The sequence below is a fragment of the Carlito syrichta genome, unplaced genomic scaffold (genome assembly GCF_000164805.1).
Source record: "Carlito syrichta isolate Samal-C Ts95f unplaced genomic scaffold, Tarsius_syrichta-2.0.1 Scaffold301670, whole genome shotgun sequence".
Taxonomy (NCBI): Eukaryota; Metazoa; Chordata; class Mammalia; order Primates; family Tarsiidae; genus Carlito; species Carlito syrichta.
Window position 1 is genome coordinate 2,794 of NW_007245766.1, and position 26,353 is coordinate 29,146.

The 26,353-nt window shown below is 34.7% G+C and overlaps 1 protein-coding gene across 3 annotated transcripts in view; it reads left to right on the forward strand.

The window, feature by feature from the left end:
• Positions 1-18,839: 18,839 nt before the first annotated feature.
• CDH10 (cadherin 10) overlaps positions 18,840-26,353 on the forward strand; it is a 176,988-nt gene continuing 169,474 nt past the window's right edge. For all 3 annotated transcript variants that reach the window (XM_008055097.2, XM_008055094.2, XM_021710931.1), the window contains exon 1: positions 18,840-19,248. The gene's annotated coding sequence lies outside the window, so the exon portion shown is untranslated. The remainder of the gene's footprint in view (positions 19,249-26,353) is intronic.

Genomic DNA, 26,353 nt, shown 5'->3' on the forward strand with positions numbered 1-26,353 from the left:
AAAAAAATGAAATACCTTGGCATCTTCCTAACCAGAGACGTGAAAGACCTTTACAATGAAAATTACAAAACACTGCTCAAAGAAATCAAAGCTGACACAAACAAGTGGAAAAATATCCCATGCTCATGGATCAGAAGAATCAACATTGTGAAGATGTCCATCTTACCTAAGGCAATCTACAAATTCAATGCAATACCCATTAAATTACCAATAACATTCTTCTCAGACCTAGAAAAAACAACACAGGAATTGATATGGAAACACAAACGTCCAAGAATAGCCAGAACAATCCTCAGCAAAAAAAACAAAGCAGGTGGTATCACAATACCAGACTTCAAACTTTACTATAAAGCTACAATCATCAAAACAGCTTGGTATTGGTACAGGAACAGGTATATCGATCAATGGAACAGAATTGAGATTCCAGAAACAAAACCTCAATTCCTCAACCAACTCATCTTCGACAAAGCCCCCACCACCTACCAGTCGGGAGAGGAGAACCTATTCAGTAAATGGTGCTGGGAAAACTGGCTGACCACATGCAGAAGATTGCAACAGGACCCCTATCTATCCCCATGCACAAAGGTTAACTCCAAATGGATCAGAGACCTAAATGTAAAACCTGAAACCATAAGAACCTTAGAAAAGGAAGGAAATACTCTCATGGAAATCGGAACTGGCATCCAATTCCTGTACAAAACCCGAACCCCACAGGACTTAAGAGAGAAGATAGACAAATGGGACCTTATTAAACTGACAAGCTTCTGCAAAGCCAAAGAAATCATCAAGAGAGCAGGGAGACAGCCTACAAACTGGGAAAAAGTCTTTGCCAACTCTAGGTCTGACAAAGGCTTAACATCCTGGATCTACAAGGAACTGAAACGTACTGAAAAGAAGAAAACAAACAACTCCATTATAAAATGGGCAAAAGATATGAACAGACACTTCACAAAAGAAGACATCCGAGCAGCCAACAGACACATGAAGAAATGCTCAACCTCACTAATCATCAGGGAGATGCAAATCAAAACCACACTGAGATACCACCTAACTCCAGTCAGAATGGCAATTATCAACAACTCAAAAAATAACAGCTGCTGGAGAGGGTGTGGTGAAAAGGGAACACTTCTACACTGCTGGTGGGTGTGTAAACTAGTGCAACCTCTGTGGAAAGCAGTGTGGCAATTCCTAAAAGCTCTAAAAATTGACCTTCCATATGACCCTGCAATTCCCCTACTGGGAATATACCCTGAAGAACACAAATCACTCTATAAAAAAGATACCTGCACACGTATGTTTATTGCAGCGTTGTTCACAATAGCAAGAACCTGGAAACAACCATGCTGCCCAACAAAAGAGGACTGGATTTTAAAAATGTGGTACATATACATGATGGAATACTACGCAGCCATAAAAAGAACAAAATCATGAATTTCACAGCAACCTGGATGGAACTAGAGTCTATAATACTGAGTGACCTCTCACAGAAACAAAGATCAGAATATCACATGTTCTCACTCATATAATGGACCTTGAACATCCAATGTAATACTATAAGAAAATGATTGACGGTACTGGGAAACTATGGGGGCGGGAAGGGGATGGGATTAACAGTAGCAAATTTCTGTCTGGGGCTGGGAAAACACCTCTTATCAACAGGGTGTCTGAATGAAATGTAATTGTACACCTAACCCTTAACTGTACCCCACAGAACCATAATAAAAAATACTGATTAATTATTTAAAAAAAAAAAAGGCATAGACTTTCCAGTCTCTCTTCATGCCTGTAGTCATTTTCTGTAACAAAACACCTCAGATTTGGTGGCTTCAACAACACAAATGTATTACCTACCGTTCTGTAGGCAGAAGTTATACACAGGGGCCTCACTGGTCTAAAATTAAATATCAGTAAAAATGCATTAGTTTCTTGGGGGATCTAAGGAAGAATTTGCTCCTTTGTGTGTTGCAGCTTTTAGAGAGTGACCGCATTTCTTGGCTTCTCCATCTTCAAAGTCAGTGACATTGTCTGGAGTCCTCATGAAGTCATCTCACTGGCTCTCTCCCTCTGTCTTCACTTCTCTTTCTGAGTTGAGAAAGATTCTCTGCGTTTAAGGACTCCCGTGATTTAATTGACCCAGACAGGATCATGTGGAATAAATACCTCATCTCAACATTCTTCACTTAATGAAAACAGCAAAGTTCCTTTTGCTATAGAAGCTACTGCATGCTTAGGTTTCAGGATTAAGGTGTAGACATATTTGAGGGTCTTTATTTTTCCTGCCTTGCACTACTTCATTTTTCCAATAGCACATCTCATCATCTGTCACATTATATGCTTACTTGTTTAGTGTCTGTCTCTCCTTAGTTGAATGCAAGTTTCTCAAGAACAAAGTCTTTGTACATTGTGTTTACTGCTGTATCCTCAAGACCTACAACAGTCCTTGGGATCTAGGAGGCATTAAAGGAATATTTGGTCAATGAATAAATGTCAACCGTATTTAATAATTAAAACATATTTATAGTGATAGTAGCTTCAACACCGAAAATAGGACATATTGCTTTAAAAAACTGTGATTTTATTTGAATTTAAAAATAGAATTAAAACTAGTGTAATAAAACAATTTATTTTATTTATTTCTCATTATAGCAATCTGTAAATCTTATCTTCCATATCCACATAAGAAATAATAGACTAAGTAAAGAAAAAAAATAAAGGTTTTTTACTGACAGTTTATTGCCAGATGAAATTTATGTTTTATATATATATATGCTTCAAACTGGATAACCCCCTTCCTGAATTTCAAAATATGTATGGGAGGAGAGATTGGAGAAAAATCAATGATATCCAAATATTTCATATTAAGAATATTGCACATCAATACCTTCTAATAGAAACATATTAGCACATTAAGATAATTTTCATCTGAATACATTCTCTTCTATAGTATCATAAATGTGTCCTGATTGTTATGTAACTTTGACTCAAAATTATATTTTTGAGGGATTGTGCATAAACAACTTGCAAGTGTTCCTTTCTATTGATTGGCTTTAAAAATGGACTGCACTCAACAGCAGTATAAACTATAAACATAAAGGTGAGCAAATAGAATAAAAGATGATCATCATTATAAAGACTTTCAAAGCTCTAGTAATAACTACCTTCTCAATTCACTTCCTTTTATAATATCGCATAGACATTTGTGTGACTCTATACTGTAATGAATTTAAATATGTCCACATATTACGTATGATTTACATTGCTGTATCAAAACTGCTGAAACAATAAATATTTTCTGATCTGCATATGATCACATTATTAATTTCATTATTTTGCCAATAGCTTATATTCAAGTATAATGCTCCTGTTTTAAAAAATTTAATAAACCGGGCTCGGTGGCTCAGCCTGTAATCCTGTGCTTTGGGAGGCTGAGGGGAGTGGATTGCCTGAGCCCACGGGTTTGAGACCCGCCTGGGCAACTTGGCAAGACCTCATCTTTACAATAAATCAAAAACTTAGCCAGGCGTGGGAGCGCGTGCCTGTAATTCCGGCTACTCGGAAGGCTGAGGCGGAAGGATGGCCGGAGCCCGGCAGGTCGAGGCTGCGATGGCCGGGAGCGGCCACTGCACCTCCGGTCTGGGCGACAGAGTGAGACTCTGACTCAAAAAAAAAAAAAAATAGAATGGAATTTATTTATTTTAAAAAGTGTATTTATTTTCATATGTTTAAACTTCAGTCACCGTTGAAGTACTCCTGGTTTGATGCAATATACCTATCCACTTTTTCCACTACTCAAAACAGCTTTTGAACTAGTCCATTTTGATGCCTTTTCGTGCTTCTGCCGAGTTTTGCTTCACCTCCTCCACATCAGTCTAACATTTCCCTTTGAGGACTTTTTTTAAATCTGGGGAAACAAAAAAAAGAAGTCATTCAGGGTGAGATCGGGTGAATAGGGAGGGTGGGTATGGGAATCATGCTCTTCTTGGTCAAAAACTGCGCAACACTCACCACAGTGTGGGCAAGTACACTTGTAAATCACACAACGTGAGGTGGACAAATTCATTTAAAGAATCTCCAAAAAACATTCACTGAAACCTAATACAGCCTCTCACAACAATGCTAGTTGATACACTACTGTCGATGGGGTCCTAGAATATTTACCTAGCAGGGGAAGCCTGTACTACTAGGGGCCCACCCTCCAAAAAATAATTCTGGCTTCTTTTGGGTCTCTCCTCATATGCGGGACTTTAGGATCAAATGGAGACATAGTGAATCACAGGCTCCTATTTCAGAACAAGTCGGTCTTGTTCTCCTTCCTGGTTCTTCGGAGGGAAGCAGCCCCCTATTGTAATGACAACTGCCTGTACCAAGTCAGGACCAGAAGCTCCATTGATGAGGCCAACTTTAGAGGCAACTTCCCTTTTCTGAACTTCCAACTCAAACTCATTGCTTTCCCACTGTCTTCTAGGCCTCTGCTTGCTACTCCATCCTCCCAACCCTAGTACAAGATATGAGAAGCTAAAAGCATCCAAACTGATTAATATTAGAGTCAGTATGAACTTTTAAAAATGGCGAATACATCTGGAAGGCTTAGGAGGGGAGATGTGAACAGGATAGAAGGGCAGTGCAAAATGGAGATGGAGATGGAAATTATTTTTGACAAATGAAAAAGTAGCAATAGTAATAATGTTCAAACATACACTGATAGCTGTTATATTCTGAATATCATTCTATATGAATGCATTTATAGGTTTCATGGTTATTATGTTATTTGATATAAGCAAACACTGAAACTCACTGATAGTTTTGTTTTTGTTTTTGTTTTGAATTGGAGTCTCAAGTGACTGAAGTGCACAGCCTCGACCTTCTGGGCTCCAGCAATCCTTCCGCCTCAGCCTTCCAAGTAGCTGGAACTATCGGCTCCTGCTACCATACTCGGCTAATTTTTTTGACTTATTGTAGAGATGAGGTCTCCCCAAGTTGCCTAGGCGGGTCTCGAACCCGCGGGCTCAGGCAATTCACTCACCTTGACCTCTCAAAGCGTGGGATTACAGACTGAGCCACCGAGCCCGGCCACTCACTGATAGTTTTAAATCTATCTCACTGCTCGGATTTCTATTTATCATTGCTCATTTTAAGTGATGTTGTTTTCTTGCTTTTTCTTAAATATTGATAATTTTCTTTGTACATTGAAGGAGGAAAATTTTACTGCACTAGAATGATGACAAATAAAATAAAATTGATAAAAAGCACATTTTTTAAAAATTCCATTTCTAGAGCAGTACTTACAGAACCAACTCAGGACTTTTGAAATGATCATTCTTATTCTTTGATTTATTCTTATTTTAAATTTTAATTTAGTACCTAAAACTAATCAATATGTGAACTATTAATGATTTTAACAAACTATCTAAATTTTGCTTTTGATTGTGTATTTCATGTAAAGACTTAATTCATTTGTTTTAATTGAATTAGGGTAAGAAACGCAAAATGTTAAGCAACTATTTAGCATGATATCTTGTATCTAGTTGAGTAGTTACTGTATCAATTAAACAATAAAATTTATGAAAGTTATTTTTAGATAAGTATAACTCCTATATCAGACAGCATTTATTTTGGCTGTTAAGACAACTATTGAATGAATCAGATTATGTTAAAAAAACTAAATACTTGATATAGCTTAGTGACTTTTTCAGTCAAAAGGTATTTTGAAGCAGGGACTGTTGTACACAAATTATCTCTAAGCCAGGCTTGGTGGCTCAGCCTATAATCCCATGCTTTGAGAGGCTGAGGTGAGTGGATTGCCTGAGTCCGTGGGTTTGAGACCTGCCTGGGCAACTTGGCGAGACCTCATCTCTACAAAAAAAAAAAAAAAAATTAGCCAGGCATGGTAGTGTGCGCCTGTAGTTCCAGCTACTTGGAAGGCTGAGGCGGAAGGATCACCTGAACCCAGCCCAGGTCGAGGCTGCAGTGGCCAGGAGCGTGCCACTGCACTCCAGTCTGGACGACAGAGTGAGACTCCAACTCAAAAAATATATATATATATTTCTAATTTTTTATCTCTAATAAAAATTAAAGAAACAGTGGCATAGCTCACTGTATAAATGAATTGATGCAACATACATTTTTCCCCTGCTGATTTTCCTAAAATATAGTCTGATACCAAAGATTTAACAGTTGTTTTTCTTCTGTTTTTGCTTTTACTAGTGCTAAAAAGTGACCAAAAAGTTGGCAAAGAAAAATACTTTCAAAAAGGCTAATATATATATATATATATATAACCTTTGGCACATTGTGACAGTTAATGTCTATTATCCTCTATTTTAATGCCCTGCAGGATGAATAAGATGTTCTTAGAGCTACTGAGAGTATGTATATGAATAATATTTCTAATGAATTGCACATCTGTCTTGGTAGTGGTTGCAGGTATCTTCAGTAATTAAACAATGTCCAGTTAAGTGTCAGGAGGTAGGATTATTAATTCACATAGAATTATTAATTCTAAAAGTCACTGGGGATAAACGGCATTCTACCATGATTCTGATTTTGCCCTAAGCTTCACTTCATCAAGGAAACTTCTCCACCTCCCTCTCAAATTCCTCTTTCTACTTTTTCTCCATTTATATCAAGACCTTTATAAACTGCAAAAGAGTCAAGTGCCTTCCTTCAGAACATAGATCAACATGAATAACAATATAATTTATGTGACTAAATAATTATTCTTTTCTGCTGCTAAGGTATGAACCCCATGAAGGTAATAACAGAGTAGAATACCTGGCACATTGTAGCTGCTCAGTAAATAGCTAGAGAATCAATAACTAAATAAATAATAGAATGATATTTTACCTACTACTTTTATGGAAACTTTAGGTCAATGCCTTGAGGCGAGAAATCAAATGATACAGAGAGTCAGACCTGACTTAATATGAGTCAAGTGCACTTTATTTTCTTTGTTTACTAATGACAGATTTATCAATGTTGTTTGTCTGTTAAATGTCAACATTGATTGCTGTTCAAACATTCACCTGTGAAGGACCTTTTGAGACCATGGGACCATGGACTGCATTGGCATTATCAGCCAGTGAGTAAGCAGACCAGCTACAAAATTGTGTGGCCCAGTGCAAAATGCAAACAATGTGGAGCCTCTTGTTTAAAAAAATTATAAAGAAATTCAGCAATGCAACAGCAGTGCATTAAACCAAGAATGGGCCCTTCTGAGCCCGAGACTCTATGCAACAACACAGGATGCACATAAAGTCAACCTTGTCAATAAGAAAGACATTTTTGGTTTCCTTTAGTTTTAGAATCTGATTTTATAAGACTTCTTACCCTCCTCTGTTTCCTTTCCTAGTTATATGCCCTCTGTCTCTTTCTCTTCCATAATGTCACACTAAGGATTACACAGGGGAAGTATTGTCACAAGAGGGACTGGGGAAAGGACAGACATTTGTATGCAATGCAAACTACCATCATCAGTAGAGATTATAAGAAAGGAATACAGAGCCCCTCCTCCTTCTGGTCTGTTCTCTTGGCAACTCTGGCGGGACTTTGTATTATCAACATGCTGCTAGGATGGAACATCACAGCCCAGGAGGTTTTGCTGCCATCCTTCCCCTAGGATGCTGACTGCTGACATGAAAACCAAAGCTGACATTCATCAGAGTTATAATACACTATTTTGAAACCTTCAGAGTAACTACTTCCACATTTATCACACACTTGGCAAAATTCCTTCTCTTCTTCCCCTTCATTTATTTTTATGTATCACTTGTCTTCACTTCTGTCTCTCTCATTAGATGGTTAAATTCTTATTTAGTGGGGATCACGATTATACCTCTCCCCCACAATCTCATAAATAGCATAATGTTTTACAGCAATTCGGCATGTGATATATATGTGTAAAGCAGAATAAGTGATTGCATAAACAAATCTCTCATTTGTAAACCATGAGTTTTAATTCAGGGTATTTTTTGTTTCCTTTCCTAGATTGCCTTAAAGCAATTGTAGTGCAAGGGTTTCAAATGTTAGTTCTCAAAATATCCCTGAGACTTTTGAAAGCACAGAATGCTGACCACTCTCATAGTTTCTGATTCAATAGGTCTGACATACGAGTTGAACATTTTCATTTATAACAAGTTTCCAGGTGAGGCTAATGTTGTGAGTCCCTGAATTACATTTTGAGAAACATTATTTCAGATAATAAAATTGACTTTAGAGGTAGAACAAACAGCCATCTTGAGATTTTTCCTAAGGATTGGGGTGATCATGGTCTGAGTATAGGTGAGTTTCCCAGTGGACACACGGAGGCCAGATTAGCAAACTCACTATGAATGAGAAAGTCGGGGTTTCACTGCCTAGAGCTGGGAAATTTGAGTGACATTCCATTCAGCTTGCATATGCTTAGTGGCATATTTCTGCCTGAGCTCTGGGTAAGGGTCATTACACATTTAGGGGGTGGGAAAGAGAGGAAAAGTTGCTAAGAATGTAAAAGAGATTAGATAATAGACCTTTGAAAAGCAAAGTTTCATCTCACCCTCTTTCTCATTATTTGAATAATAAAATGGGAAGAATTAAGAATTAGTTAGCTTAAAGAGCAAAGATTACTGTGTAGAGGACAAGATGTTAGTATTTGTCCTTGTTTTTTAACTAATGCAAGATTATGAAAATAAATGAACCTATTTGATATCCTTTTACTGGGTCAATTGAATTGATAGTTAAATATCATGAGAATGATTATATTAAAGTAGTTTTATTAAATGTACTTTCCAGTCTATTATGAAAAGCTGAATGAACAGAGACTTTGAAAACCAAGTTTCTTATCTCATATTCTCACCTTTGGCCTCACGTTGCCAAATAAGACCTGTAGTCTCTCCAGTCACACGTTGCTGTGATACTGTGTGGATGTGCTACCTTAAGAGAAACAGTGAATTTTTATATGTTCATTTAGTCTATGTCAGAGTCTGTTTCTGCTGGAGGAAGAGCCAGATATAAAATCCTCTTGGTCAAAGTATATGGGATACAGCTGTCAGAAGAGAAGGCTATTAGCAAGATACACTTGCTAATAAGGCAGCTAGAATATGTATTATGTAATATGAGGTGGGGAGTGGGGGAAAAGATTCCACTGAGTAACAAAAACAAAATCCATGGACCAATTCAACTACGTGAGTTATATCTCTGCTAACATTTCTAAAATAGACATCATCTCTACTTAGAGAGGAATACGGCAAATACATCATCACTGTTTTAGCTACTTCCTTACATTTGATTGAAATTTCTTTACATATTTCTTATTAGAGCTATAAAAATAATCATGGGAGAGATAATTATCCATATATTTATCATGTTTCTGTGCTAGATTAATTTGCTTTTTCTAAACAATTTTCTGGGGATATTGACATAATAGTCTTAGATGACATATACACTGTCCCCACCAGAGTAGAGGAAAGGTTTGCATATTGTACTGTGAAAGCTGGAGATTCTAAAATAATTGATGTTTGTCAGATCCAGAAAATATAAGGCCCCCATAGTAGAAAGCACATGTTTACATGTATTAGACAAGAACTGTTTCCAAAGAATTTCTAAAATTCTCACAGGAAATTCTTACAAGAAACTCTCACAAGAAACCCTTTGTTTACATGTATTAGATAAGAACTATTTCTAAAGACTTTCTAAAATCCTCACAAGAAACCCTCACACATTTGCTTTGATAAGATTACCATGGAACATTCCTTAGGTCGGTTGTAATTCAGGTAAGATGTTCACGGAAAGAAGACTTGCACAGTAACAAAATCTCCATCAATTAACTAATAACTACTCTGACTTTGAACTTCTGTAACCAATACATTCTGTCTCTAAGAAGCTTATGCAAATCTCTTTTCACTAATAAAAGCTTCCCTCGCTTTTTCCATACTCACCAAATGCACTAGTGGCTTGCCATTCCATGCATTCGGGATTATAATCTTTAATTCTTATCCTGAATAAACCCAACATAACATACTCACAGATAATTTTCTCTGCTGGCCTTTTTTTTTTTGGTTGATAGTAGAATAAGACAAAGAAAAGGTCCTCTTAGAAACAAAATTTATTCTCTATTTTAATGTTTGGAAACTTTTTTTGTTCTCTCCCTTCCTGAATGTTATTCTGCTCCTGATCAAATTGATAGCAATATAATTAATGTTAATCTAACGTGTTAGCCATCCCAAAATTGCTGTAGTCTCTTTGTAGTTGAATAAATAAAAATGAGAGCAACAACAAAAAAAAGAAAAAACAAAAAAGAAACAAAGTTGAGGCAGTTTTGCTCACAGCCCATTTTAACAAAACGCTAGCTTCCCTAATCTGGAGTTTCTCATCTAATATGTGAATTCACTGTATGTGTAATATCTGCTTGAGGCAATCTCAGGAATTGCCTCTATCGGATATGGAAAAGAGAGAAAATTGACACAAATGTGATGGTCAAGCTATTTGTTGTGCCCTTTGTCTCTGCTTCAGAAGTCTCATGTCTTCTGTTAGCTTCCATGAAGTGGACAAAGTAACTTTTTAGCTTACATGTAAGTTAGAATTTCACACAATTAACAGTTCTCAACAAATAAGGAAAGAAAAGAAGGGGGAGAAATTAAATATTTTAAGGGAGAAGAAGTAAAAATTATGATTGCCATTTGTTTTTTTAAAACTACATATTAAATTTATCTTAAGATATTACCTTCTATTTTAAAAAGTCTAAAAATTCTTAGAATAGTATTTCAGAATAATGTTAATGATTAAAACACTGCTTTTAGCACCCAGACATAGTTTCTAAATTAAAATTGCAGCCTAAATTAAAATATAAAAAGTATACTTATAGTCATTAAATGCAACCACAAACATTCCAGAATATGATTTGCTGCTTTCCACTATTTTTTCTATTTCAAAGAGTTCTTTTTTTTTTAATTCACTTCCTCAGGCATAAAGTTAAATCACAACCAGACAACATAAAATTCATCCCTGGTCATTTTCACTTCACCAATGTTTCAAAATTTCAAATAGGCCACTAATCTTATTTGGATATGGATGGAAGCAGTCAGTTTGAGTAAAAATTTGGTTTTCAATCAACGTAAGAATTATTCAGTCTCTTTTTTGTCTGTTTCACGATAAACATAAGATTCAATTTACTTGTAAACCTTTTCATAAGTAACTAATTTTTTTAACATTAAAAATAGTAAGAAAAGTTTAAGCAGTGTGATTTGGGTTTGAACAACAACAAAAAAAGTGTAAGCATAAAGAGAATTTTTCTTCCCTCTCTGAAGGTTTGAATCTGCTGCAATGTACTGACAATGAACAAATTAGCAGGAGAAAGACATAAAAATTTATTAACCTTCATAAACACAGGAGCCATATAAAACATGAGACTCAAAGAAGGGCCAGATGGTTGAGCTTAAACAGCATAGGGGAAAAGGTGATAGGGTATGTAGGCAATTATGAGGGCTATTAAATGATTTTTAGGGAAAATGAATGAGCCTAGAGAACAAACAATGGCCTGGGACAAAGTTCCTCTGAGTTCCAGAAAAAGTGGTAGAATGGCAAGGGGCAGAACTTCCCTGAACAGAGACTGTCTTATTACACAGATAAGTGTCTCAGGTAATCGCTCGGAAATGTTCTCAGAAGAAAAGATGAAAAGTCTATCTGGGCATAGTGACAACTTTTTGTCTTTTGTCATCTCCGGTGGGGTGGTTAATGTTTCCTGGTTATTTGATGAGATTCCTAGGGAACAGGTCTTCAGACAGTTGCATTTTTTTATGGAAAACACTTTCCTCAGTCAGATAAAGGAACTTCCAGAGAAAGACTTTGTGGGGGAGAAACGAGAGGGTTAGAAAGTACTTGGTTCTGAGGCAGTTTTTAAGGACTTTCAATTTCCTTTAACCCAAAAGAGCTCAACATGTCAAAGCACTGTATTTTGAGGTATTGTTCACTGTGTCCCCCCCAAAATGTCAAGAAAATAAGCAGTCACCTTTATACCTAAAGCACACAGAGCATGGTGGCTTATAAAGACAAGGGGGAATGAGGACAAAAAGAAATTTAACATCATATTTTTTATTAACTTTTGATTATTTTAACATAATTACATTTTTAAAAATTTGAAGTTATTTTTAATTAAATTCTGATTTTATTATTAACCAAAGAAGGACCTCTATTATCTATTATTTTTACAGGGTAAAAATGTTTTTGAATGGGCAATAAGTAAATATGTACACCTGATACAACATTCAAGAAATTTAAGTTATTCAGATAAGGAGTTTTGCTCCCTTCCTTGCCCCTCAACCAGTCAGTTCCTTTCCTTGAGCCAGTAAGGGTGACCAGTTTCTTATGTAAACTTCCAGAGTATTCTGTGTGTGTAAGCAATTATTATGTATCCTTTTCAAATATTTTTTATACAAATGGTAGCCTACTATGTATCCTGTTACGCTCCTTGCTTTTCCCTTTGTAGTATACTTTGGACGTCATTACTGTATTACATTCCATTGCATGGACTGAACCATGATTCCATTGCATGGATTTAACCAGCCACTTAATCTAAGATTGTTTCTAGGCTGGGTACGGTGGCTCAGCCTGTAATTACATTAAAAAAAAAATCATTGGCTATATGACATTTCATTTTTCCCCTGGTTCCATCCTCTTTCCCACTCCCAAGTAACAGGACCTTAGAAATGTTGAAATATGGATGAATAGTAGAAATATCAGAAGCAGTTTAGTTGCAGATAACATAAATCACTTTAGCTATTTTAGGCAAGCAATAATAATTTAAGTTAGAGTGTCAGGTGGCTTATAACCTAAATAGAGAAGGATTAGCTGAAAATCAAGAGTGTTCCCAGTCCACAGAATCACATATCCAGTACTGTGATTCAAAAAGCTGCCAACACTGCTCAGGTAATAGTGACTGCAAAATACACTTCCTCAGTTACTATCCATGGTAGCAAAATCTATGCCACACATCTTGCCCTTCTTGTTGTTTAACTCGGTTTCTAATTAAAGATAATGAGGGCATCTAAAAAATTGAATATGAATCCCCTTCCACTCCCACTCCAAACACTAACTGCAAGGGAAATGCTTTTTTAATTTTCCAAGTCACTACAGTCCTATAAGGCAGACTAGAAGGAGTTTAGCAAAAAAAAAGTTGTCAAAAAAACTATGACACTTTATTATTTTGTTAACATATTTATGGAGAGTGAAGCAATGTGGACATTCTCTACTGTGTTTCATATTCATGGAGAGAGAACCAGGTTTGAATGGCTTCCCCAATAGAAAGTATTAATTGATATTATCTCTCAAAACACTCAAAGGAGGCCAGGAAATGGGGGCTGAGAAGTGAATGCATTAATATAAGTAATAAATATCATCTCCTCACTTTTTGGATGATTTCTTTTGCTGTGCAAAAGTTTTTCAGTTTGATAAGGTCCTACTTTTTAATTTTATCTTTTTTTTTTTTTTTTTGAGTTGGAGTCTCGCTCTGTCACCTAGACTGGAGTACAGTGGCCACTCCCGGCCACTACAGCCTAGATCTGCTGGACTCCGGGGATCTTTCAGCCTCAGCCTTCCAAGTAACTGGAACCACAGTCGCGCGCTACCTCGCCCAGCTAATTTTTGATTTATTGTAGAGATGAGGTCTCGCCAAGTTGCCCAGGCAGGTCTCGAACCCGCGGGCTCAGGCAATCCACTTACCTCAGCCTCCCAAAGTGCTGGGATTACAGGCTGAGCCACTGAACCTGGCCTAATTTTATCTTTTATGGCATACACTTTTGGGGTTATGATCAGGAATTGGATGCCTACACCAATGTATGTAAGGGTGTTTCTTGCATTTTCTTCTAAGATTCTTCTAATTTTGAGGTTTTACGCTTAGGTCTTTGATTCATTTAGAGGTGATTTTTGTATATGGTGATAGGTGATAGGTAGGGATCCTGTCTCATTCGTCTGCATGTGGGCAGTCAGTTTTCCCAGCACCATTTGCTAAATAGGTTCTCCTCTCCCCATTGGTTGCTCTTGATGACTTTGCCAAAGATGAGCAGATTAAGAGATCAAGTTTTTCTTTTCTGGAATCTCTATCCTGTTCCATTGGTCAACGTGCCTATTCTTGTACCAATACCAGGCTGTTTTGATTATGTAGCCATATAGTAAAGTTTAAAGTCTGGAAGTGTGATACCTCCCACTTTGTTTCTTTTTCTGATGATTGTTTTTGTTCTTCATGCTCTTTTTTTGTTTGCATATGAATTTTGGTTTTGTCATTTCCAGGTCTGAGAGGAATGTTGTTGGCAAGTTGATGGGTATTTCTTTGAATCTGTAGATTGCCTTGGTTAGGATGCACAGTTTATTTGCGAACTGTTTATCTGACAAAAGTCTAACATCCAGGATCTGCAAGAAAAGCTAAAAGGAAACAAACAAACAAACAAAGAGTTTTATTAACAAGTGGGCAAAAGACACGAAGGGACACTTCTCAAAAGTGACATATGAACAGCCAACAGATACATGAAAAAATGTTCAGCCTCATTAATCATCAAAGAAATGCAAGGCAAAACCTGACTGAGATTCTACCTAATTCCAGTAAGGATAGCCATTATTAATAAATCAAATAACAACAGATGCTGGTGAGGGTGTGGAGAAAAGGGAATGCTTCTACATGGTTGGTGGGAGTGCAAACTAGTTCAATCTCTATGGAAAACTGTGCAGTAATTTTTAAAAGAACTAGAAATTGACCTTCCATATGACCCAGCAAGCCCCTCCTGGGAATATTCCCAGAGGAACTCAAGTTATTCTACAAAAAAGATATTTGCACACGCATGTTTATTGCAGCACTATTCACAATAGCAAAAATATGGAATCAACCCTACTTCCCATCTAAATTGTACTGGATAGAGACATGACAGAGTATTATGTGGTCATAAAGAAGGACAAAATTATGGACTTCATAGTAAATTGCATGGATTTAGAGTCCATTTTACCCAGTGATCTATCACAGAAACAAAGAACTGAGTACCACAGGTTTTTGCTCAGAAATGGGTCCTGGACATTTATCACAGCACTACAAGAGAGTAATCGTCAATAGCAGGACACCGCCATGGAAGAGGGCAACATGTAACATCACTACGGGTACCTGATCCTAAACTAGAGGAAGTGAGGGCCAGTGGGAGGCCCAAACGTCACCTGCACATAGGTTACTTATGTACCTAATCCTGACTTGTACCCTACATCTTTATAATAAAATAAAGTTTAAAAATGCAAACAATAAACAAACAAATAAATAAATAAAGTGTGCGGGCATTCATCAAGTGACACCTTAACTAATTTAGCTTACAGTTTAGCAACAGCCTGACAACTTTTAGACATATAAAAATTCCATATGGAAAGGAAGATTGTTTTATTTAATTGATTTTAATTGAATCTTTTACATTTGCAGTGAAGAATTCAGTGTCCATCATTCTTATTATTATAATAATGATGAAATATGCTTTAATTTCCACAGTGTTTTATGATAATAAAGCATTTTTGTGCTATTTCTCATTTAATTTTGAGGATGCACAAATATATTTTTTAAAGTTTCATCATCTTTTATTTGCTTTTAACAAACAAGTGATGTCCCCTCTTATTGAGGGACACTTTTGTGAGGTACTTATCTATTCATTGTATTCATAGAGAGCTTATTGTTCCTTTTACCCTTCATTTATCTATTGTACTTCTCTTGCACTCCCATTTCCTGATATTGGTGACTACAGGGAAGCTTTTTCTAATTCACAGGGCCAGTTCACATAAGATTTGCAGGAGAAATAAAAAGAAATAGAAAAACCTGAAAGAGTCCCAAGTCAACTCATTTATATAGTGAAATAAAGAAGAAATTGAAAATGACATTGTTTAATCAAGCAAAACTCATTGTCAGATGTTTTAAATTTTAGCCAATGTTCTGTTTATTTATTTTATTTTTAACTATTAAGGCATATATTCAATAAGATAACATATGATCTCAGATTTAGAGTATCTCTTTTTTTTTTTTTTTTGAGTTGGAGTCTCACTCTGTCGCCCAGCCTGGAGTGCAGTGGCCGCTCCCGGCCACCGCAGCCTTGACCTGCTGGGCTCTGGCAATCCTTCCGCCTCATCCTTCCACGTAGCTGGAACTACAGGCGCACACTACCACACCCAGTTAATTTTTGATTTATTGTAGAGGTCTCGCCAAGTTGCCCAGGTGGGTCTCGAACCCACGGACTCAGGCAATCCACTCACTTCAGCCTCCCAAAGGCGTGAGATTACAGGCTGAGCCACCGAGCCCAGCTGAGTATTTCTTTTTTAAAGGGGGCATAAAAATGTGATGAGTATGAATACATTTGTTGTGCAAATGTGCATGCTTTCTCTCTAGTCTCTATATCTATCATCTATCATTTCCTGAACTTGGGAATATGTTAATGATTTGCTTATCATTTATTAAGTATATTACCCAATAATAAAACAAAAAATACAATACAATTGTTTCATATTCCAAAAGTTTAAAATATTATTGAAGTTATTTTGTGGATACCATTCTCTAACATGCTTATAGCATTTTAATTTTAAATAAGAACAAAATTTTGCTTTTCCCTTAAAAAGTACATCCTGTATAATATAAGACTATATGATACTCAGATATAATAGACTGCTATTATTTGTACTCAATTCTGTCACTTCACTTTCTAGTAGCATCAGTGACTTTAGCTAGGCAAATAATTGTTGAGAGTAAATACTGCAATCTCTAGCTTCCCTAGCAACAATTTGTTACCAAGTGTTTCATTTCCGGCCAATGAAATCACAGAAGAGAGCTGTATATCTCTGAGATCACATCTTTTAGTGAAGGGAGCCACTTTCTCATCTTCATTTTATAGAAGGTAGATATAGGGGAAGCTTTCTTGGATGTAAAAATTCAACTTAAATATGTTGAGCGTCAAGATAGAAGAAACCTGAGTTTCTTATGATTATATGGAGCAGAACAATTATACCATCTCAGAAATTTATGTAAGAGAAGAATAAACTTCTATATAGTTAATAAAATGTTATTTTTGGAATGCATCATTGCAACACGTAATCTAATTAATAAAATAGCAATTTACCTCAGACCTCAGTCTTTGGTTATTTTCTCAGTTGGCCCTATTCAAATGCAATACACAAATTTCTCACATTATGTAGCCATTTATTCTGAAATTGGCAAACAAACATACAAATATAGTTAATCTAATGAGAGAACAATCTGTGTGTGTGCACATAACTTGCTGCATTTAATTAAATACTATAAATTGTTCTTGAAAATCAACATTAATGCGTCAATAATAGTATTATATTGAATATCCACTTTCACTATGTTAACACAAATACACACATCATAGAAAAAAATGATGCACTTATTTTCACTTGACTCTAAAATTAAGGCACTCAGAAAAAAAAAAAAAAAGACCCCAACTATGGGCAGTTGATACAGAGATGATTCAGAATTCTAACTCTATCACAAAACATTAGAAGAGTCAATAGAATTTTCCAGGTGCTCTTCATTTGTAAATTTAAGAATTTCAAAAGTTCCTTTCAGCTTCAATTACTATTTAGATGATTAGTAATGTTCAGTTTTCAAAAATATAAAACTACTGTAGTTGGTAATATGTCACATAGTAACATTGTGGTACATTAAAAATGTTTTAAAATCTAATTTAGACTCTTCTTTCCTTTTTTTTTTTCTTTATTGAGTTTCCTTCTTTTTTTCATTTCGCTGGTTATATAAGGAAGCTACTGATGATTAGAATAATCATGTAGGTACTGGAGCAAGAACAGCATCCCAGAAATAATACCAAACTGGAAGTAGGAATTTGGGATTATACTTTTAACCCCACCATTAGTTAGCCCTGTGACGTTAAGCAAATCATTTAACATTCTGAGCATTATTAGTTGATTTTGAAAAAAAACAACAACTGGACAAAATGATCTTTATAATTTCTCTTCAAGCTTCAAAATTATTTTTATAATTGATATATGTATATAATTTACTTGTAGATGGCACTTTAAAAAGAATCTACATGTAGCCAGAGAAATGTAAAGATGTTAATTATTGTGTGGAGCTATACTGACATCCTTTGGTAAGGTTTTTGTTGAGTGCAAATTGATGTGGAGATAAATGAACAGGAAGATAGTAAGATGCTTCATAAGTAGGAAAAAAAAACCACTCAAATGTATTCAAATCTGTCCACATTCCCATTTGGGCATGGAACTCTTATTTATGAGAAAAAAAAAAAAGTTAAAAACAACAACAACAAAAGATTGTGCCAAGTCCAAGGTCTAAATATACTAACATTAATTATATATTTAAATTATGAATAAACTATTTTATTTATAAAGTGATTAAAATGCAAAGCTTGAGCCGAGAGGACAGGCTCGCGGACCTTCCAAAATGATGAGCAATCGTATGTTCTCCTAGGACAGACAATAAGCAACAACAACGAGAAAAGGTATTTGGAGAAACAAGAAGAGAAAGTTCCCTCAAAGCAAAACGTAAACAAGCATTTAAAACCGCAATGGAAATCACTCTGGTAACGTGTCAGGTCTGGTTGCCATCTGATTTGGCGCTCGGATAATACTTGGATTTCGGTAGTCTGGTGTAAGGATGGTGCAGGGATACATATGCCCGAAGAAGAAGTATCTGTTTTTTAAAAATTGCAGGAAGCAGTCTAGTTCCTGAGATTGTATTACGGACACAGGCGGATTAGATTGGGCTGATTACCTTAGCCTTGAAACAGAGAGTCTTTCTGCCCTGCGGGGGAGGGGACGCCTTTCATGCAGAGCCCTCCTCTCGGATGCGCCCTCCCCTTGCATTCACTTGCAAATCGCTGTGTGCTCGCAGAAGCCAGCACTTCCCCAGTCTCTAACCTTCCCATGGCGAGTGCTGCAGCTCTATCAGCAGAACCTTTCTCTTCGTGTGAGGAAGGGCTTTTTTTCCCCCTTTTCTCTTCTTCTTCTTCTTTTTTTTTTTTTTTTTCTCTTTCCCCTTAATCAGAAGCACTGAATGAAAGCCAATCAGAGAGAGAGCTCGCCCCCGTTTGCTTCGGTTCCTTGCCGTCCAGAGTTAAAAGTGATGCTGAGAGAAAGCTTGAGTTAGAGATTGAAGTAGAATCAGTGATAGAAAATAACAGCCGAAAACAAACAAAAAGGGAACCTAGTGACAATTTCTCCTGGGTTATTTTGACTGGAACCAACTTCCATTATCCAGAAGCTGATTTAAAAAAGGTAGGAAGACTTCACCTCTTTTCTTTTAACTCCCTTAAGGTCTTTTATTTTCTTCCTCTGTGGGGAGAAATGTTTGCTTTTAAGTTGTATTTAGCAATTGTTTTTAAAATAGTTGCCTTGAATGCATTAATAAGCATACAACTCTATAGATGTGATTCTAGAAACTGCTTTGACTATGTAGGTAACGTAAAGCTGGATAAATTAGATATGCTCAACAGTAGGTCATGATTTTAGAGTTTGTGAATTCATTCCCTCTGAACAAATGCTAAAAATATATTATGGAATGTAATTTGTCATGTTCCTACTTCCTCATCTTTGGTTAAAAAAACAGTTTAAGGGATAATGTTGCTGTGAACTCTAGCATCACCTAACATTACTTTGCATTCCATATGAATGGATTCACTCTGCACTTATTCATAGTCATAGTTTATTGTACGTTCAATATAAAGAGAAATGACAGGTGGAAGACAGATTCTTTGAAACTGTCAGTGGTCACCGGGCAGCTACATAAATGCAATAGATTGACATTCATCAGAAACAAAATAAGCATAATTTATATTTTCACATTTTATATATGAGTCAGAAGTATGAGAGGAGAGAAGTAAAGAGGGAAAGATTAAATGCATGTAGTCAGCAGTTGCAGCATTTATTGTTTCTGCTGCAATAAAATCCATATTTTATGTGGTGTTAAATTAATGCAGCATATTGCAAGTCTAAATGCATGTCCCCAACAAGTAACTATTGATAGCACTGCAAGTATGGGCAAAAACAGTAGTCTGAAAGTGGTTTTATGCCACTACAATGAAAACCTACTATATTCTTATCATTATAAAAGGGAAGTCTAGAGGTACAAAGACAAACATGGTTTAAAAACTGACCTATCATCATTTGCTTTCAAAAAACAGATCTATTTCCTATCATTGTGGTCCTTCATCCAGTAAAAGCTTCTGTTATCCAAAACTGCACATCCATTACTTCTCAGTTCTTTGGAGATGCATTATTTTTTCTCCTTTTTTTTTTCCTTGAAAGATCTGTATTAAAAATAATCTTCCCCTCTGATGCTGACAACTGTTATACTTCAATGCATATGTTAGTAGACTTTCTCCCTCCACACCATCCCCCTCTCTATCTTCTTTTAAATGTAGCTACAAGAGCTTCTCTGTGGTGAATAACACTTGGCAGGAGTGTGCTCATTTTTTAGGTCTGGTATGGTGAGGATTTTTAATTAGTAGAACTTTCATGAAAACATTATGTCATTGACAGAGCCGTATGTTCATTGTTAGTTAAAGTGATAAAGAAGAAAGGAAGAGGTTATGTCCTAGAGAAATAGGTAGATGATAAGTTGCATAGATAATCTGCACCCCCCCCCAGTGTAGTTAATGTGGCACATATGTATTCAATGTGCAATGCATAAGGAAATAATGGCTTATTTGGGGAGGGATATGGTAAAGAGATTGGAGAGTGCACAAATATAAACAGCATGTGTCTGTGCCTTAGGGACACATCAAATACAAACCCATTCTGGTGATAAAAATAGGAAGAAATGCTTCTTTCACTTACTTTCACTTTTTTGGCTGTGTTTTCAAAGTATGAGTCAATGTCTGCTTTCATTAAATCAGATACTTTGGTTTCAAATACTTACTGCTAACAAATGGACTTCCCCGGTGACTGCATACACCTTTTTCTGACTCCAATCAAAGAAAAGAATTCCATACCCTTAGATGTTTGCGTGAGAGGGGAGGCAGAGAAATGGGAACAGAGAATGTAAACTGTATGGGCACCCACCTGCGTATTCATATTCATACATGTGAAGTCAATGGTTAAATTGTCTGGTGTCTGATTCATACTCCAGGTGATGTTCATAAAATCTAGCTGTTTATTGATAAGAACATTACTATACAGGTAATCAATTTACTATTTCATTGTTAGTTTCTTTTTAAACCTAAGCTAGAGTTTTCTTTAAAAAAAAGATAAAAAATTGATTTTAATCTAGAGTAATATATATTTTGACCCCTTATTAAGAAAGTTAGTATAATCTGAAAAAATATGATTTTTTTCTTGTTGAAAAATAGAATATTTGAATTTGTGAAATTTATGAATCTTGCATAATATATAGTGTGAATTTCTTGACCTTGGTTTAATTTACCATATGAACAAATAACTGAGGCAAATTATATATTACCCGGGGGGTTTCAGGATTTCTGGGTTTCTGACTTATTCTCTGTTTCTTAACCTACTTTGCAGCAAGTGATAACACCATGTCCTACTGGAATATGTCATTTTTATACCAAATCATTCCACTAGGCTGCAGCACATGAACAGCATTGGCTCCGATGATGCTGATTCAGCAGCAAAGTGAATCATATTTTTGTTGTGTTATTATCAGTAATAGTGTTGCATAGTAAGCAATTAATACAAATCAAACATGTAAACCCAACTACCTGTAGTCCATTCCTTGGGTATCAAAAGCATTAGCCAAAATGTATTCTTATTTCTATACACATTACATTTTAAAACTGTTGTCACATTAGAAGTGCTTGTAAAATATTAAAACAAAATATACATAGAGAAATATGCAAATTATCTATGCCATTGATAAGTAATTTTAGGTAGATGTGTGATCTCCAAATTTCAGGTTTATGTTTGAAAACTTACCTTTTGATTAATCAAAAATTTTATTTGGAATAGGGTTAAGAGTTAATTTACTAACTATATTATATTTAACAGTCATGTCTGAAAGAGACTGAAGTAAAAAAACCACATAGCAAGAAAAAGTCCCTCATTTTCTTTAGACTTATACTAAGCAATGGTGAAATTGATTAAGCATTGTACTAAGTACAATATGCTATGGTGCCTGTTGTGAACATTTTTAGGAAAAAAGTAGAGTTCAAGGAATGACATTATGAATATGTATTTGAGAAAGTAAAAGTTGACATAGCCAAATCTGTATTGCTTTTATTGACACTTATTCAGACCAATGAGTTCTCCAAAAAATGTATGTTGTCATAGTTAGAGTAACCTGAAACATGCAGATAAAAATAGAAAAGTCCTAAATTTAGAAAAAAATTAAATGTGTTTTCTTTTTTCCTGTGTAAAACCTTTGAATAATGGACACAGCACATTAATACAATTTTCTGCTTTTATCCCAATAAGTTCAACATTCAAAAACCAGATTTTCTTTTTCATGCATAAGAGCAAGAGAAAATTTCACACAATCAGCAAGCAATGCCTGTTTTCTAAGATAACAATATCAGCTCTGGGTCACCTCTGTCCTCTTCTTTTCTGACTCACCAGCAACCTCACCACACTTGACATTTTAGTATGAGCCCTTGAGTCCTTTTACAATCCAGTTGTGCTGTCTTTCTTAAGTAGAAGAGTACTTAAAGCTTATAATGCCATTTTGCTTCTGCCATACCTTTCTTTTCTTTTCTTTCTTTCTTTTTTTTTTACCAGTCAATTGAACTAACTTGAAACACACATTGCCAAATAATCAGATCTATCACATTAAAGTTGCAGATCTTTGGAGATATAGTATCCTTATTATTAACATTGATCAGTTAAAATAATCTGAGATGCTTTTAATTTTTTTTCAGTACAACTTTTGTTTATCTCTATTATCAACACAACTTCTCAACCCAAAAGTAACTTTGAATTTTTTTAAAGAAGTGCTTTATTTTTACTAGTTTCTTTATATTTTTGTCTTTTACTTTCTTCAATGTATGTGATGCCCTATATTCTATATGACTAAGAGACATTTGTTAACCATTAACCATACTGGAGGTGAAATTAAAGAAAAAGAAAGATGCAAACTGAATAAGAATGGGTAAAATAAAACCACATTTTATATCATCTTAGAAAATAAAATGTAGCATTTCTTGAACATAAAGTCTGTCTGTGGGAGGTTGAAATGTCTTCATATAACAATCCCTTGCAGTAAAGACATTCATATTCTTAGAGTGTTTGTCAATAACATTATAAAGCACTTTACCAAATCATGTGATTCCAATCTTTTTTCTTTTTAATTTTAGGAAAGCAGTCTTGATTCTACATACTCTATATGATGCAGTGATATAAATTGTAGTTAAATGACATTTCAATCTTCAGGACAGAATTAGGCAAGAGTCTATAAGATATAATGCAATGTTGCTTCACATCAGGAAATCAGCACTAAATGATATGTCTAAACACCTCAGAACCTTGCTGATTCTCATAAATTTAGCAAGGCATTCTCTCTCTGTCTCTCTCTCTCTCTCTGTCTCTCTCTGCTCTCTCTGTCTTCCCTTCATCTCTTTCTCTACATTCTTCCCTTTTTTTCTTTCCTTTCCTTTTTCATTTATACCAATTACAAAAATCCTTGAAAAAATTTCCCATGTACTTTTTTATATTACCCTATTATAAAATAATATTTCTGTAAATCTTATGATTTTTATAGCCAATATCCCATCCTCTATCACATTATACATTAAATTTATTACATTGTCCATTGCATTATAGCATAAAGTATATGAGAGTTCAGCTGTGTAGTCCTTTAAAATGAAAAACCATTCTTATGAATGTTATAACACTGAGCCTTCTCAGTAGTTGAAAATAGCACCAGTGTAGTTTACTGTCCTTGCAAGCAAAGTATGAGAATTCAGCATTTATTAATGAAATGACTTCTCCAAATTATCAGAATGTAGAATACATAGGCATGGATTATTATACTCATTATTGATTAGTAATCTTTGTTGATTTACTGTAAGAGAGGATATTGAAATAGTTTCACAGAGCAATGTTTTTAAAAAGAAATTAAATATAAATAACATTTTTCTAGAAAACACTGTTGTTTTAGACTTTGATTCTTCTTTGTTTCAAGAAAGAAACAACACCAGTTTGTAGTCTAAAAATAAAAACTGGTATATAATGAACAAATTTCTGTTTTAGATACTTTGGAGTAAAGAACTACCATTGGTCTATTTTGTTTCAAATTGAAAATTGGGGAAAATTTAACTGTAACAATAATCAAGTTAACCAGAATGTGTGACAAATAACCAATACTAAATAAGGTAAATATTTTAAGTTATTTTGAGTTATTCTGAGAATTCTTTACAGTGTTAATATAATATGTATAAACACAAGCATTGGATGTTGAACTTTGATATAGTTATCTGGATAGATAAAAGACAACAAATTTGTCTTAGAAATTGGAGTATTCAGAGTAAATTTTTATATGTAATATAAATATAAGCTTTTATATTTGTAATATTTGTTTATTTATATTTTATTTTATACATTGAAGTAGAGATGGAGTCTCATTATGTTGCCCAGGCTGTTCTTGAACTCCTGAGTCCAAGCAATCCTCCTATCTCAGTCTCCCAAATTGCTGGGATTACAGGTGTGAGACACAACTCCTGGCTGAAGATTTTAAAATGTAATTGATTCTCCTTTTCTTATGGAGCTCTACTACCAATATAATCAAATTAAATAAGCTTCCTTTGAATCCATAATAGCATCTGAGATTTCTAAAAGTAAAGAATATTTCCATAATTTTTGAATCAAACTTCAGATTTCAATAAAGCACCATACTGTTTCCAGATTATTTGACTTCTAAAGATAAACTTTAAATTGATAGCCTCATATTTATGTAGATTTGAAAATATTTAAGCCATCCAAGTCATTTTAAGGATTTTGTATTTACCATGAAAATCTTTTACCTATAAAATGTATTTATCAGTTATTTTATTTAAAATACCTGACTTAAGTAAACTAAAACATTAACATTTTTCTTCTCTAACTCAAATGGTTTAAATCTATTGCTAATAAAAATAAAAAATATGAATTACATACTTTTGAAGGCATCAGTGTTCTACTTATTTACTTTAGCAATGGCATAAAGGGAAGAAACCATTAGAATAAATAAAGTGTATGTCAATTTATTTCACCAAATATGATGCCAAGTATAAAATGATAAACAATTAGCCTAGTCATCTATAGAATTTTCTTTTTTTTTTTTTTGACTTCTTCTTAAAGCATGATAAGATGGGGGTTATTCCTGCTCTGTAGTCTTGAACCATATTTTGTCACCAGAGTGATTTTTCAATATGTAGTCTCTGAAGAGTGAAAATCACCAACATGCAGATTTATTCTGTCTGCATTTAGCTTCCTAAATTTGAATATTTCTTCATGAATATGAACTCAGGGAAAGCTTTTATTTATCTATCCTCTCAACCAAGAACTTCAGTTACTCATTTGGAGATTAGTTAAAAATTGAATCTTTTTTTTAATCTGCTGAGTAAAGAGTAGACATTTCTATAGAATTTCTCTACTAATTAAGTGACTTTCACCCTTATTCACATAAGACTTTTAGAATAAATGCAATTTTTAAAAAATGAGAACTTTACTTTCTCTTTTTTTTGAGAACTTTACTTTTTCTGAGAATCTCTTCTAGCTACTATGCCTTTTAAAATACATTTCCTAATTTTATTAATTTGTAAAACTTTGCTAATTTGGAAATTGGTACACGTATTTGTTAATACTAAAATAATAAGAAAAATAGGGGAAATGCAATATCCTTAAACTCTAAGTTAAGAAAAATATTTTCTGTACCAAAATTTTTTTTTTCTTAGAGTTAGGTTATCCATTATCACAGAGTATAAAATCAAAAATCAGCCCAGAAGAGAGATGAATTTGGAGAAATAGCAACCATAATATTGACTTCAGAACAAAAACAGTAACTCACTTTATGAGGAGAGATTAGGTCAAGCCTATTTCTAAGTTGGTCCAAGAAGAAAAAAGCATGGATGAGAAGAGCTTTGTCTTTCACTGAAACAAAATAAGACTTTATATATGAGCCTCTATGGCAAAAACATTCTCATGGAAATTTTCAATAGTTAATAGTAATAAGAGAGTTGGTCTATGATAATACAAAATCCACAATCATTACATTTAACTGTCTTTTGATATTAGACACTCATGTGTTGCTATTTAACCTTTGGCATGTATTATACTTTTTCTTTTGTATTTTCTACTATAAGTTTAAATGGTTTCCTGATATTGATACAATAATTTTCTCAATTTTTACTTAGCTCCTAATTATTTTCATTCATTTTTTGGGAAGTTACTATGA